Source organism: Lissotriton vulgaris, chromosome 11 (assembly GCF_964263255.1).
Source record: "Lissotriton vulgaris chromosome 11, aLisVul1.2, whole genome shotgun sequence".
In the NCBI taxonomy this organism is placed as follows: Eukaryota; Metazoa; Chordata; class Amphibia; order Caudata; family Salamandridae; genus Lissotriton; species Lissotriton vulgaris.
The window spans coordinates 705,127,388-705,142,903 of NC_141699.1; the positions used below are offsets into that span (position 1 = coordinate 705,127,388).

General features: G+C 42.4%; 1 protein-coding gene across 1 annotated transcript in view; it reads left to right on the forward strand.

Annotated features, from left to right (window-relative positions):
* PIK3CB (phosphatidylinositol-4,5-bisphosphate 3-kinase catalytic subunit beta) overlaps nucleotides 1-15,516 on the forward strand; it is a 1,054,351-nt gene that overhangs the window by 246,875 nt on the left and 791,960 nt on the right. The window lies entirely within an intron of this gene.

Sequence of the window (15,516 nt, forward strand, 5' to 3'; positions counted from 1 at the left end):
CTTGATGCCCGGTTGCACTTAACAAAATCTGCAACATACAGATTATTATTCTTGAACTAGCTTCAAAGTTGAAGCTAATGACATGTTGACGTTGATTTGTGTTTCAAAAGATGAAAGAGATGGCTAAATTCAAATGTCTTTTTCTTTCGTTCTTTCTGATGTTTTTTGCTTTATTATCACCATCTGGTTCTAACTACCCCCCCGTGCAAAAAAAATCACATTTGGTTCCAGACCAGGTAGTTAAGAATTACTGGTTAGCAGAATTGCTCGGGTACCATTTTCTTCCCTCTATCATTACATTTGTGTTAATTTCGTGCTTTGACCTTCTCAAAACGTGAACTGCTCAGATGTGTCCTGATTTCCTGTGTCTTCTGAGGCTAGTTTATCTGGTGATGTAGTAAATACTTACTGTGGTTTGGTCGCCGATGATTTTCTGAGTTTAAGTTGAAGTATAGGGAATTGTTATCTGGTGGAGAGTTTTCACCGGAAGCGTTGTTTATGAGTGGCTTATTTAACAGTTGCCGGACACAATTGTTTGCTGAACCTCGATTGAGATAAATGCCATGTAATTCCTTACGGTATGAGATGGACATCACTCATATACTTTGTTCTTTTAAATGAATGAATGCTTGTGAAATAAAGGCCGATTTCAGTTGGTCGCATAAATTCGGTGTATGAAGCAGTACACTTTTGCTAAAAAAGATCTCTCAACTGAAGTGTAGCAGAACGTTTCCGCTCTGGAAACTTCCTCTTTCAGATAAGAATTTCAGTTTGCCTCCGACCTTTGTCTCGATGCGTGCCAGGTTCTCAAATTGTCCTCGGTGACTGGTTGCTTTAAAAATGATGCTAAATGTATAAACTCATAGGGTAAAGTAACAGTTTAGTTTGGAGTATTATTAACTATAACATGTGTATCTTGAGTAAACAGTGTAATCAGCTGCCCCAAAACATTTCTTTAACCCCGAGATTTGCTCTCTTCTGTCATTGTTGAGAGAAACTATTTTTGAAACATTATGTTAATCTCAAGACATGGTAAATTGAGCCAAGTACTGTCACCTATCGAGTTGTCCTGCAAACGCTAGTAGTGGCCCCTCCGCTAAGGCGGAGAAACGTCGCCCAACTGCTTTTCAGCAGTGGAAAAAAGCAAAAATAAAAAGATAATAACTTGTTATTATCAATTTCTTTTTCCTTACTGAGGCAGATTTACGGGGCAGGGACTGGGCTGTCGCACAGCCAGCATGGAAAGGAGTGGTTCCTGCACTTAAGTGCGCATGACGGTTTGGTCGGCTGACTTGGGCCGGCCAAAGAGACATGCGCACTTAGCATGTTCTCCACCGGACTGTAATGCACAGCCTGGGTAAAGAACATGCCCAGGCTCCTAGCCCTTGTCTGAGTGCTGAACCACAAGGCTCAGACCACTCATGACGCTGCTGTCATTGTGACATCAGCGTCCTGTTTGGAGCTGGGGAACCTGGGTGATTCCTACTTCCGGAGGAGACACGACACTGGAGGAGAGACGGAGAGACAGCTTCCATGCAGAGGAGGTAAGTGGGATTGAAAAAAATGTTCTTTCACATTCCCCCACCACGCGCACCACCACCCTAGTTCTGTACCTGCTGCCGCTGTTCAAATCATGTCTCACAATTATCAGTTATAGCCCCTTTTTTTGACCATTACACTTAAACACAAAAATTTCATATGCATAGTACCACCAATGACGGTCATTGAGTTTCCCTGGAGTCATTTGTTAACATATTTAGTATTTTAGAAGAACATTAATTGGGCGTCAGTAAATCGCTAAACTGGTGTTCGTGTGTTTCACTGCTTTTGTACTGCCACATCTTTTTTACCTGTTCTCTGTAGGTGCCATGATCGCACTATTCCCCCCTGATATTGTATTTATCTCTCGGTCTTACGGTCTGTTTATTTTACGCTTCTGTTAATCTGTTACTGGATTGGTTTCCTGTGGTGGTGCGGTCAGTCTCCATGTCCTACCATTAATGCTAGGATCAGTTAGCATTTATAATGACATGACACCCGCACTATAATTTAATGATTGTCCTAGTAGAATCATTTAACTGTGCATTTGAATTCTGCCCAAATTCATTTGCCAAAATGTCAGTGGCAGGAGCGGCATGCCGAGACCTCTCAGGATCGGGAAGAACCTAGTATACTGGGGTAGGAAATTGGCACTGCTGGACAGACTTGTCCGCAAAAAGACCCAGAAGTAGCAGGGAAAGATTTATAATTCCTCCACACCTTTGCTGCAAGAATATGCAGATTGGCTTGGTGGAAGACCACACATGAAGAGCAAGGGATGCTCTTGTCTCCTGGTACCCACCTGAGCCTGAGTGACATTCACAGGAGTGCACATCCTTTGGCTAATTTGTTATCTTCGTTCTGTACTGTCATGCTACAGCAGCAGCTATCTTAAAACTGGTATCTATTTTGTAAAAATAGTAGACAAGGGGGTGTAAGAAATTGGGATGTTGGTTGAGGGGAGTGTTAGCCCTGCTTAAGCAAGAGCCATATTCTCAGTCTGGGTGAACAACAAAAATTCCCTAAATTAACCTGTGCTTAACCCTCTGGAAGCATGGCACTAGAGACAATGTGTAAAATATTCATGCAGCAAGCAACCAGTAATAAAGTGAAAACACAATAACAATCTCAAGCCATTTTTGAAAAATAAAGTATATTTTAATAAATTGACATAAAAACAACAAAATTCCAATCAGTAAAACCAGAAATATGTCCTTTTAAAAGTGTAGGTAAATATAGTGCTTAAATGCATAAAGTGCCAACTGGGATTATCTGGTCGCACCGGACAGGGATACAGTCACAAGTTCAGGCTGATGGAGATGGAGTGAGGGCCAGATCAAGGGAGCAAGATAGTCCTGCTGAGAAATGTACCTTAAATCCGGGTTGCAGAGTGCTGCGCTGCATAGCGGTAGTCCAGAGGAACGATGTGAGGTCCACTCCGAGGATGCGTCGCGCAGCGGCTGTTCCGATGAGCTACAAGACTGTGTTGGGTCTGCATCTCCCACTGCATTGTAATGGTGAAATCCAAAGCTGGGCTGGCAGAGCACCTTCAATCTCACTCCCAAGGGTACAGGACTAGAGGGGCACCACTGATGCGGTTAAGACGCACAGCAGCCATAGTCTACGAAAAGGATTCAGGATATTTGGAACCTTTTTTGTCCCTGAGGCTCTGATCAGGAGACCAGCCAACTAGCCCTTGGAATCACTCTGGTGGTCCTGGGTTCAAGTTGCAAGTTCACTCCTCCGTACTTGGGCAGCACAGTAGCAGAGTAGACCTTGCAGCAGAGCGGCAGTGTGGTCCTACTTCTGAATCTTCCACAGATCCAGACATGATCTAAAGAGTGTGTCTGAGGGTCCACTACTTCTACTTGGTACCCACTTTGAAGTGGGAGAAGCTACTAGAGTGCTCCCCAACTGAGGTGTGTAGACTTTCCTGCCTCCATGTCCTGACCCCAGCTTCTCTGGGGGCACAAAAGACTACTGGTAAACCCTATGTGAGTGTGCAGTGTCTGAGTCTTTGTGATGTATAACTGTAGTAGCTGATAGCGCAGCCTCCCCTCCCCCATCAAGTCCGCGATGGCCTATCCTACCAAAACCTATACCCCCTTTGTCTCACTTTCTGGGAGTAATACACAGAGACCAACTGCCAGCTACACCTAGTCATGTGACCAAGGATACAGACTGCAGGCACCAAGTGCTTGGGACAAGAAAATGCCAACTTTCTTAAAGCAACAACCAAAAACTATTGCCAGTACTGCTACTATTTGTTCTACGTGATCCAAAAACATATACGAACAACTCCTCAATATATCCTTAAGCTCATAAATCGCTTTTTATTTGGTCAGCTTATTTCATTTTTTTTACAACCTTTTGGCAATTTTTATATATATACAAAATACATTTGGACAACAACCCACAAATTGACTGTACACAATACCACTAAATAAAACACCATCACATCAACCATACTTCTCCAAACATACTTCATTCATACCCATACCATATAGTCCTAGTATATATTAAACCAAACAAAATATTACACATACAAAGGAATTATTCCCACAAAATACAGATATATACATTTATATACATTCAAAAGAGCTTTTCGAGTTTGCACTAATCCTTCTGTAAAATAGAAATAGTCATTCTTAAACGAAAAAAAAATATATGTCCGTTTGGTTTATCAAAGGTCTACGCGTTTCAAACCCCTCTAGTCCTAGGGGTTCTCATCAGGACCAACATATCACTAGAAAAAAGAAGAAAAGACTAATCAGGAAATGACCTTAATTGAAAGAACACTAAGTGCATGCCAGTGAACACACCAGAGTCGTCTTACCTCTACGTGAAACCCATGCAGAATGTGCCTGCTAATGGCATCAATTTGTAGAAGGTTGGTTTCTAAAGAAAAATAGGGAAACCGAAGAAAAGAGGAATGAGCCGTCAATATCGTTATGTTTGTTATGTGCCCAAACGGTTCTGAAAACGTGTAGGGTCAAATTATCTGTCACTTACAATGGAACACCGGGATTTGCGGCTGAGCTGAACTGGTGTGGCTCCCAAAATTTTTTGTTGTATGTCGCTGTGTCTGGAAGGGAAAAATGCGAGTCAATAACACAGGTGAGGGAGAAGAGAGACAGTCGTGGGTACTGGTTGACCGTAGTCCGTTACCTGGAAATGGAGGTCGGCTTTCTTCTCTCCACAGCCGCGTGCCCGATCACCTGTTAAGATGTACATTGCCCATCATCCTTTGTGGGCCACCTCTAGTAGGTTTAATGGACGCTCTAGGTGCAATCACGTAAGGCGCACTGATTGGCCCTAACGCCCGGCACACAGCAAAACGACAGAACACTGTGCGAGCACCCCGCGTTTTCCCGCGGTAAGCGCTGGTCTCCCCCTTCCTTGCCCTGAACCATAGCGCGGAGACAGCCTCAGATGGAATTAACCGCTTCTCCTTACATCTTAACAGGTGATCGGGCACGCGGCTGTGGAGAGAAGAAAGCCGACCTCCATTTCCAGATAACGGACTGCGGTCAACCAGTACCCACGACTGTCTCTCTCCTCCTCCCTCACCCGTGTTAATGACTCGTGTTTTCCCTTCCAGACACGGCGACATACAGCAAAAAAAAATTTGAGCCACACCAGTTCAGCTCAGCCGCAAATCCCGGTGTTCCATTGTAAGTGACCGATAATTTGACCCTACACGTTTTCAGAACCGTTTGGGCACATAACAAACATGACGATATTGACGGCTCTTTCCTCTTTTCTTCGTTTTCCCTCTTTTGACTTTAGAAACCAACCTTCTACAAATTGGTGCACCCTGCCCTCTGGCTGTGTAGGGCCTACCCTAGGGGTGACTTGTATGTATTAAAAAGGAAGGTTTAGGCCTGGCAACAGGTTTATTTTGCCAGATCAAAATGACAGTTTAAAACTGGACAGACCGGCTGCAATGGCAGGCCTGAGACCAGTTTGAAAGGCTAAGTGGGTTGCTCAATTAGTGCTGCACTAGTAACATTCAATTTACAAGCTCTTGGTACAGGTGATACCACTTTACCATGGGCTTAAAAGTAAAATAACTGTCCAAATTGGGTGTAACTCAGTTGTACTATGTTTAAATGAGAAAGCACAATCACTTTAGCAGTGGTCAGCAGTGGTGAAGGGCACAAAGTCCTAAGGCCTAGACAAACAAGATCAACAAAAATGGGAGGATGAAGGCAAAAAGTTTGGGGGAAGACCACCCCAAGGCTAACTAGTCTAACAGAGGGTAAAACAAACATCTATGCAGGTTTATGTGCCCCTTAGCTATCTTCCTGAGTAGGTATGGTGCATCTACTCCAGAGGAGTAACACATCTGTGTTATGGTAAACATAACAACTATTAATGAGGCCTGCTGTTTTTCTCCCTTTGCAAAAAGACTTGGCTACTAAGAGGGTTGAGATCTCAGCCACAGTGCCTACAGTGAAGAATGCATGTGAAGGGCTCAGGTAAAGAGTTCCCCCTCCTGGCTGAGCCAAGTCATTAAGAAAAAAAAAGAAAAATTGTAGTAGCTAGTATGCTAAAACTGGACTCTGTGTGGACACCCTCAACGGGTTACTGAACAGTGCTCAACTGTTGGTTTTGGGATGCCATCAGATCTCCCTCGGGCTCATGGCCTTGGTGAAATGGAAAAGGTGCTTTGTGATTTGGTCAGGGACACTATGGAACTAAATGGTTTCTTGATATCACGCTGCTACAGGAGCCCCATGAGGCGTCCTGAAATGTTGGCTGAAAGAAGTGTGTGGTATTAGTAAACAAAGTGGGGTTTAGAGACTGTTTTCATAGAAAGGCAAATCAGAGGAGAGGTATTCTGCCAAAAGGGTGCATGCCTGCATTTGTTTCCATACCTTCACCCTGGAATGTTAAGAAGGAAGAGGGCACTATTGGCGATGAAAAATAAACTGGTCTCTCATAATGTTGGGGCCAAAATCTATTTTCCTGCGATACTTAAAGTGGACTACTTCTACGAAAGGTTAGTACTGACTGGGAATGAAACAGCTAGAACATCTCTGGAGGGTGTCGGGTACGCACATTTTGAGTCAAGCTGAGGGTCCATGTCCAAAGGAATAAGAACTAGGAGAAGGGATATCACTGCCACCTGACCATCAATGAGTTACCAGCCTGATGATTTGGGAGAGCGGTTGTAGGGGGTATACCAAACTGGACGATATCTGACAAACGACATAGCAAAGCAGCTGCCCCAAAAGCCACCTTTCTTGTGTGTCAAGGGAATAGACTAAGACAGGCATTCTCTTGATTCACAGACAGTTGCATTATAGAAGAAGTTTGTTGCTTGCATAATTTGGAGCTCCTCTCGGGAAGAAAAAAGTCCTGCAGTATGAAAAATCTCTGATCAGACCATCTTCTAAGGAGCTGTATAGACCTCTAATCTGGATTGCAGAATGCAGCAGAGGTTATCCCTTCACCTAAAGTCCCTAAGCAGAAAGCGCCTCTAATAGAGACTGGTGGGGAGTACAGCCTTACTGTACATATGTCTTTGTCACCATGTTCTCTTTGTGTACAACTTCAGCCTGGTTCAGGAGCACAAAGAAAAATCTCTAGAGCTCACCCATGGGATGTTGGGAATGGCCATCTGTGTTGTTACCCGGAGGAGGGAGGAGAGACACCCCCTTGTGTAGTTTTATGGAACCTACTACCATTTCAAATCTTCCACATTGTGGTTGACATTGTAATCAAAAATACATACAGTTGGAAATTTGGAGGAAAGGAAGGATTCCTATCAGACATCCAAATTGTAGCTGGTACTGCAGAAATGGAAACCCATCGGAGGAAGATAAGAGCCAGCAAAACAGCAATATTCTAGAGTGCCATTCCCTGGCATTTATTTATTCAAACCATCTTTAGCACCTGCCATTTCCTCTCGATTTGCAGCCAGTCTGTTGTTTCAGCAGATATCCATCAAACTCTTTACAGTAACTTCTCATGGTCCATGCATACTTAAAATAAAAACAGCCCCTTAATAGATACATAAGCATGCCCTGGAGAAGTAGGTCTTCGGTATAACAAATAATGTCATACTGATAATGAGCCCAAACGTTATCAGGGACTTGCATTCCTTAAAAATAACTTTCTTTGTCTCTGAAAGCCAGAGTGGCACTTTGAGCTGTGCTAGTAGGAATTGATAGGCATCCATGCTGCTGTGCTGTACCCCTTACAAAAGGTTCAGGATCTTTTGTGAAGCTTCTTGGCTTGAACATCAAGCCAAAAGAAAGTACTGTAAATTCAAGTCTAGTATTTAGACTCGCTCGAAGCTGTGATGCAACCCGAGAATAGGTATTTAAATGTTGTCGTTTTTCGATCTGATAACATCATGTATTTCTGCAGCAGATGTATTCACTATCGACTGGAGGATATCCATTGTGACAAATAGGTGTTTAAGAATTATATGTGGACGCTTTTTGAGCTTGAAGTCAACCTAATTCCCACATTTAAATCTTTTTGATCAGGAATATGAAGAAAGGGCAACCAGTCTGTTTCCTTTTGAACCCCTGAATGTCCCCAATACCACCTTAGTTCTGCCTCTTGCTTGGATTCGCTGTCCAATCAGTTCCCACAGTGGCTGGCTCTCTAGGCTGGATGGCATGATTTTTGGCATAACTATATTCTTGTCACTTATGCGTGCTTCTCTGAGCCAGAGTTGTTCCAGGCATCTGGAACGTGCTGCAGTCACCCTTCTCCTCCTACCTCTAACACAGATACTGCCTACCTCTCAGAAAAATCTGGAGCGCAGAGAGCCTTGGAGCAGAACATTAGGAGGGTGTTGCCCTGTGGTTGCCAGAAGTTGTATTACAAATTCTGATTTACATATCCGAAAAGGCCACTTACACTCCTGAAGTGGTTAAAAAAGCCTTTGAGGTAGAGTGTGAATGCTTTCCGAGAAAGGTTAGGAATGTTTCCTCTCCTTAAAAGTATTTTAAGTCATCACTTCCAGTTGGCAGCCAAAATATTCAGGCTGTCAAAGGGAAACTGGAACAAATTATTTTGTAGGCTAAATCCACCTTGCAGTCTTAATTTTGTACTTTTCAGCAAGCTTATAATAAAGCACCTGCCAGATGGGTAGCGCATTGCAACAGGTATCGGCTAAAAAAAAAAATTATATTTCCTCTATCAAAGAGCTGAATGGTTTCCCTTCTTTTCTGTTGGGCCCCATATATAGCCCAAATGTCTGGTATGTAAAACTGAGAGAAACTGGAAGAATATAGTGGACTCTCAATTCAGTTCTGCATTTGCAGAGTTTCTTTTGTGAACTGAGTCTGTATGTGGAAAACAGTCCATTAAACCTTGAAAATGTGTTCCTCTTTGCTCTCACAGTACAGGTCCCTGCGGATAGGTTTAAGAAAATTCTGATCCGCCCCCCAAGCCACTTCTCAGGAGCATAGTTTTTGGAGTGAGCACCTGTCAACTTCAGCATGATCATGATTCCATAGACCTAATGCACTGGGTTCGGAGTAGATGGGTTTTTTGAACTGGTGAAACACATTTCCATTTACTTCTTTTAAAAGTTTTTTTACTGTGGTTCAGACACAAGAGGTCTAATTGTTTCCTTGATCTCTCCCGTTGCTTTCTGGGGAAGGGAGCAAGAGAAGACTGTTCAGCACTGTTTTCTGTTTGCAGTCCGTAGGAGTACTAAACTTGACTGCATGTCCTTATAGATGTAAATTACGGGGGAAACTAATTTAGCAGAAAGCTGTACTCTTCCATCACGTATCTTCTGATAAATTCAACCTCCGATGCTTTTGGTACTTACTGATTGGCCTCTATTTCACTAAAAATGCTTCAGAGCGGGACCTTATTGCTTGCTAGACTAGTCAATCAGCATCAGTCTAATGTGGAACGATCTTTGAGTACAGTCCCCACAATCCCAATCAAGACTTATGCAAGTGACCTTCTTTGTAGGTCCAACCTTTGTATCACATTATATTATGTGCAAGCCATTGTAACATCATGGAGGCACTTATTGGGTGACATGCGTTACATGGTTTGACATCAGTTCCTTCCTTCTAAACTCCAACATGACTGGGCCCTCAAGGAAGCTAAGGCCGACTAAGCCAACTAAAGAGCAAAGCTCTGAAGGGTTTCCAGCTTGAACTAAGCCAAACCAGACATAGTGGGGGAGCCTGGATTCTGGGTGTTTTTTGTTTTTGTTTTTTAAAGTCTCCTTTTTTTTCAAAATTTGTTTTGTGCCTGTATTTCGCTGCAGTTATGATCTGCACAGATGTCATTGGTTATAACTTCAGTGGTATGAAGACTGCATTGTGGAATTAACCCCCAAAAAATAAAACATGAAACGGACTATTTTGAGGAACTGGATTCACAGCCAACAATGTATATTCTAGGCAGAGAGGAACAGAAGTCTTTTTGGTAGAGGCTGTTTAAGGTCAGCTGCCTTCATAAACATTTTTGAACCGTCCGTGATCCCTCAGGCTTGTTTTTTTTCTTCTTGATGTGACTTTTCCAGCATTGCAGATTGTTATGGGACACAGTGTAGAGAACGGTTTTCGTATCGCATACAAAAAATAATTTCAGGACAGAAGCGTGCTATTTGGTTCATTCAAGAGATGGTCGATCTGTCCTGTGACTGACATGATTTTTTGCATCAAGGCTAGAGGTGTTCTTTAGTCACTCAGATCACCAAAGATTAGTCCTTTAAACAGGAGAATAAAAAGGAATCTGCTGAATATTTATCCCAAAATAATGCAGAGGGAAAATGCTTTTCATAATTGTACCCATTGAAATTATTTGGGAGGGGCCTGGGAGTTTTACAGAATTTAAATTGATTGTAGCAAGCTTTAGCCATGTAGCATTGGGCCCTTTGTATTGAGATTTGTGGGGTACACTATGGTGGTTATTATGTTTTATTACATTCCAGAAAAGTTTTAGTTGTATTTTGCAACTATACAAACAAAAGAGGATACACAACGTAAAAACAGATTTGATCTAGAACATTGAGAGTGACTGTAGAATTTATTGGCTAAATCGATATGCCCAATGCATTGTTATACATTTTTATCTCAAAGGAGTAATACCATTATTGTTTGCATATATGGTAGCTAAGGAGGTTTCTGGACAGGGATGGCACGGCTGCCTTGATCATGCTAGATCTAAGTGACACATTTCATACCGTCTCTCACACCACTCTCATTCAGAGGTTAAAAGAAGTGAGAATTGAGGACAGTGCCTTAAATTGTCTTACAGCCTTTTTGGCGGACAGAAGACTTATGGTTTGTGAGGAAGTCTTCTCTTCTGATGTTTTTCCTCTTACCTGCGGTGTGCCTCAGGGTTCTTCCCTGAGCCCCATGCTTTTTAGTATTTATGTTTGCCCCTTGGCAGAGATAATTTGGTCATGCGTCCTGGACCTAATATCATATGCGGACATCATGCAAATTATTATGGCAATCAATTCCATCTCTAACCATACACATCCCGGCCAATGCTTAGCAAATGTCACTGAATGGATGGCCGCTAATTTGCTTAAATTACATGGAGGAAAGATTGAAGTCCTGACTATGGGAAGCAATCCCTCAAACTGCTTAGCTATTGACTGGCCAGAGCAACTTGGCGATAGTTCCAATCCAAAGCAGCATTAAAGAATCTGTGATTCTGCATTGATGGCAGGTTTAATAAGGAAACCCAGGCCCGCAAAGTCTCAGGAACTTGCTTTGACATCCTCAGATCCTTGAAGAAATGTTTCACATGGCTTCCACTGTCTACGAATAGAGTGGTGGTGCAGAGTATGGTCTGCTCAAGGCTAGACTATGGAAACTCCCTTACATTGGAAGCCCTAAGTATGCTATTAAAATACAACAGGTTTTCCAGAATGCAGTAGCTAGATAGAGTTTTATGTAGAATATACAAATACCAGCCAGCCAATCTGGCATTGGCAGCCTTACACTGGCTGCTTGTACAAGAGGATTCAATTCAAGGCCCTGTATACAGCCCACAAGATAATTCATGGCAACATCCCTTCAAGTATTTCAAAGTTGACCTCTCCTTATCCCCCATATAAGCTCTTTGGTCATTTTACCTATATCCCTGAAATTGGAACAGTGAGAAGTAAAGCGAAGGGAACTATTGAAAACATACCTGCTTTAGATTGGTCACTTGTGCTGTTTTGGTCTGAAGTAGTGCTGGGAAGCCTTGGTAAGATAGCCATGCGCTCTACGAAAACCAAGTTGCATTTAATTGGTAACTGCTTAGATATAAATTGGTTATGAGGACCAAGATTAACCTTAATCTTATAGATTCTCTATTGGAATATTAATCTACAGGATTTGTCTAGCTGAAAAGGCAAAGGTAGTGAAGCGCTCATGAAATACTAGCATGCAACCTGTGTGGTTTGTAGCTGTGAACTGTTGCGGCCGGTGCTGCTATTCCCAGGACTTGTGTTGTGTACTGTCGGCGAGAGAGTGGCCTGTGGAGTCAATGATGGGCGTCACTGTGTGTAATTAAAGTTCGATTTTGAACGGAGTATTACATTCTGGTGAACAAACATTCCGTTTAGGAGACTGCATCTTTTTAAGAGAAGCTCAGTCTGTTGTGAATGTTAACGTATTGCCATCCTATGTAAGGTTTGTAAGAATATTGTTGAGTATTTTATACTTTTTACTTCCCAAGAATGTTACTGTACATTGGGTAATTTAACTCCCGTTTGACGATGCCCGAAAGTCCAAATATTTGAATATTCTGTCGATTCTAAAGGCTGAGGACTGGATAGAATATTGTGTTTGCTAGCAATTAATATCTTTCCCGTGTTTCTTTTGGAGCACCTAGATTGTGGCCGATACCCACGGGCTGATAAATCAGTCAATGTCATAGAAAATGGAATGCATACAATTCTACCGCACGACATGCCTGAACTGGTGCCTGGAGAATGTGAGCCCTTCTCAGATTTTATAAACTGGAAATATTGCATTTTGACAAGCCTTTTTCGTACAGTAATACTTCCTGTAAAGGGGAAACTTTTTGCTTAAATTGAACAAAAAAAACACTTTCTAGGATAATGATACTTAACGTAACTAAAAAGAAACGTTTAATATGTATGCAGTTGAATGTATTTACTATCAGTAGCGAAGTGTGTGCTATTGGATCAAATGAACACACATCAGTATGATCCACCTTCAATACAATGTTTGTTCCTCGTTACGAATGCTTACTATTCTGCGTCCTTGAATTCACACTATCTGAAAACCTAGACAGAAGTGTGTTTACGTTTTTGAAAGAGCAGACCATAAAGCCTGGAATGCAAATGTCCGTGCTTTTTGCCGAATGTGGAATTTTGGTTTCTTTCTAAAATTGTTGCTTTATTATGAACTGGCAACTTCTTTTGGGTGTCTCTTTCATGGAGGAGTAAGTATGTTTACTGTTGTTTTCCGGGAATCTGAAATTTTATCGCCTTTTGTTTTCCGTTCAACATTGCAGTTAACATTTTCTTCTGATTGTGCTGGTGTGGCATATGGGCAGTATGTGTGGTGTAGATGGTGGCCAGAAGCAACGTTTACATTCACAAATACTACTTCCCAGTCACTCATGGTGTAGATACCGAACTGACAGCTGAGTGTCTCCCCATGCAGGGTCAGAAATCTGCTTTAAGCTGAGGCTTCCAGTGGTTGAAAAGTCAATGGGCAGGGATGGTTTTATGATTTGACGGCCAAGGCCTAGCATAGGCCAAAAGAACGGAGCTCCATCTGCCCTCTCTTCCAATAGTGGGTTAGCTTTGGTTGATTGACTTTGACTGTGTAACCCTCCTGTTTCCTAGGTGGCAGTCAAACCTTTTCCAGACACGGTTTCGTTTGGCCTGACAACTATTAGGGTTACTATGACTATTAATTGTCATGATACGAAGGAGAATAAGAGTAAATTGCCTGCACTGAGGGCCAACATTATGGGCTATGATCATGTCTCAGACCTAAATTTTCAGCATTCCCCTAGTCGCTTGAAGTTGTTAAACTTTAATATAGCTCGAATTAAATCCAAATTGGTAGATGATAATTAGAGAGGGTTTATCATTGGCTTCCATATTTGTATCCTTCGAGTCTTGTGCAGTCGATAGTTTGCAGGCATGGCTTCACCCCATATAGTATGGAGGTCTTACCATCGGTTTCAGGTTGACGATGGGGAGGGAGGGCTCATAATTTTGGTCAAATCGTCATTTGACTGGTCAGTCAAGGTGATTGACTCGAACTCACCAGACCTTCTTGCCCTCCAAATTATACTGCAGACGAGAATTCCCTACCTTTTGGTTAATATCTACAATAGGTTGTCCCCGCTAATATACCCTCCCAGACATTGAAATCACACTTATAAATTCATGACTTAAGATCACATGTAATCATTGCAGGAAATTTCAACATCTGTTTTGAACACTGTGCTAGAGTTGATAAAGGTAGAAGATAAAAGCTGTGGTAGAGTGGATCACACATTTTACTGATATTTTTGCAGACCCAGCACTCTTGGAAGACCCCCATCCCCCCCCCTGCCCCCCCCCCCCCCCCCAATATCACCAAGGGCATTGATGGTGTCCTGGTGGTGTTTAAATTGGAAGAAACCCTCAATGAGATTCAGGCCCAAAAAATAGGAAAAGCTCCCAGTTTAGACAGGATTCCATCTGACTTATATCGTTCGGAACCCTTGGTTTGGGCCCCTTACATAAACTGCCTTTCTAACGCCCCAGCTGCAGGGGCCCCACTACTTCATTCCCAGGAAGGTGTAGAAATTATACCCATTTATAAAACAAGAGATAGACAAATGCCAGGTAATTATCGGCCTTTAAGTCTCATTGACCCCGTTCAAAAGTCTTCTAGTATGCAACTCCAGATAAAACTATGCAAATGGATACTGTCTGAAAAAGTGCTCTCTCACTTCCATGCAGGTTTTATGGCCTAAATAATAACTATTGATGAAGTCCTGCAGTTCTTGACAAAAAATGAAAAACGACGGAAATCAAGCGAGGGCTGTTTTTTGTTGCATTTGTTGATCTGCGGGCCTCTGGTCTACTTACGTTAATCCAGCAATTATTTTCAGAAAACTTAGCTAGAATAAGGTGAGGTCCAGGCGGGGAGACTACGGAGGGCGTTCCTATCGGTAGAGGTGTGCGCCAGGGTTGCACCCTAGCCCCCTCTCTTTTTTTGTTATTCTTTAATGGTTGTATTTCATATATCCAGGATTGTGAGAATGATGTACCCAAAATGGTTGGGACGAAGGTTCCAGGTTTGCTATTCGCTGATGTTAAATGTCTAAAACTGTACAGGGCTTAAATATTCTGCTGGGACGGTTTAGTATGTTTTGTAAGGATCGTGGCTTAGAAATAAACAATAATAAAACTAATGATATAATATTTTGCCCCAGAAAAGAGCTTGTGGGAGCGCTGTTTTAGAAGGTGTCTTTTGACAGGGTCTTTTTGACTGTTTTGGGGGTCAGACTCCAAGATCCCCATGGATGGACTGGCCAAAGCGAAAAAATCTCATTGACATTGAAACACAGTGCTGGATCGATTTATCAGAGTAGCCAATAGGGCCTCTTCCATACACCCTTCTTACCTGATCTCTCCGGCTCTGAAGAGCACGAGGGACCACTTTGTATAGGGAAGATTTGAAGGGTTATTGTAACCTGGATGAATTGGAAGGAAACATTTCTTTATCAAAGCCCTGCTAGGACTTCCAACTAGTGCTCCACTTTGTGTGTTAAAGTTTGATTTAACCCTTAGACCGTTTTCAGACATTGCCTGTCTAAGACCAATTTTGTATTGGGTCAGGATATGGACGGTAGAAGAATTAGAGCCTTATAGAGATTGCCTCATGGAGATATTGACCAACCTTCGAGCACATACAGTCCTTTCGCTTGTGCATGTATGCACCTGATTGATTAGGTTAGGACTTGGTGAATAATGGCTTTCCCCCGCTAAAATTGTAAGTAGTGCCTGTGAAA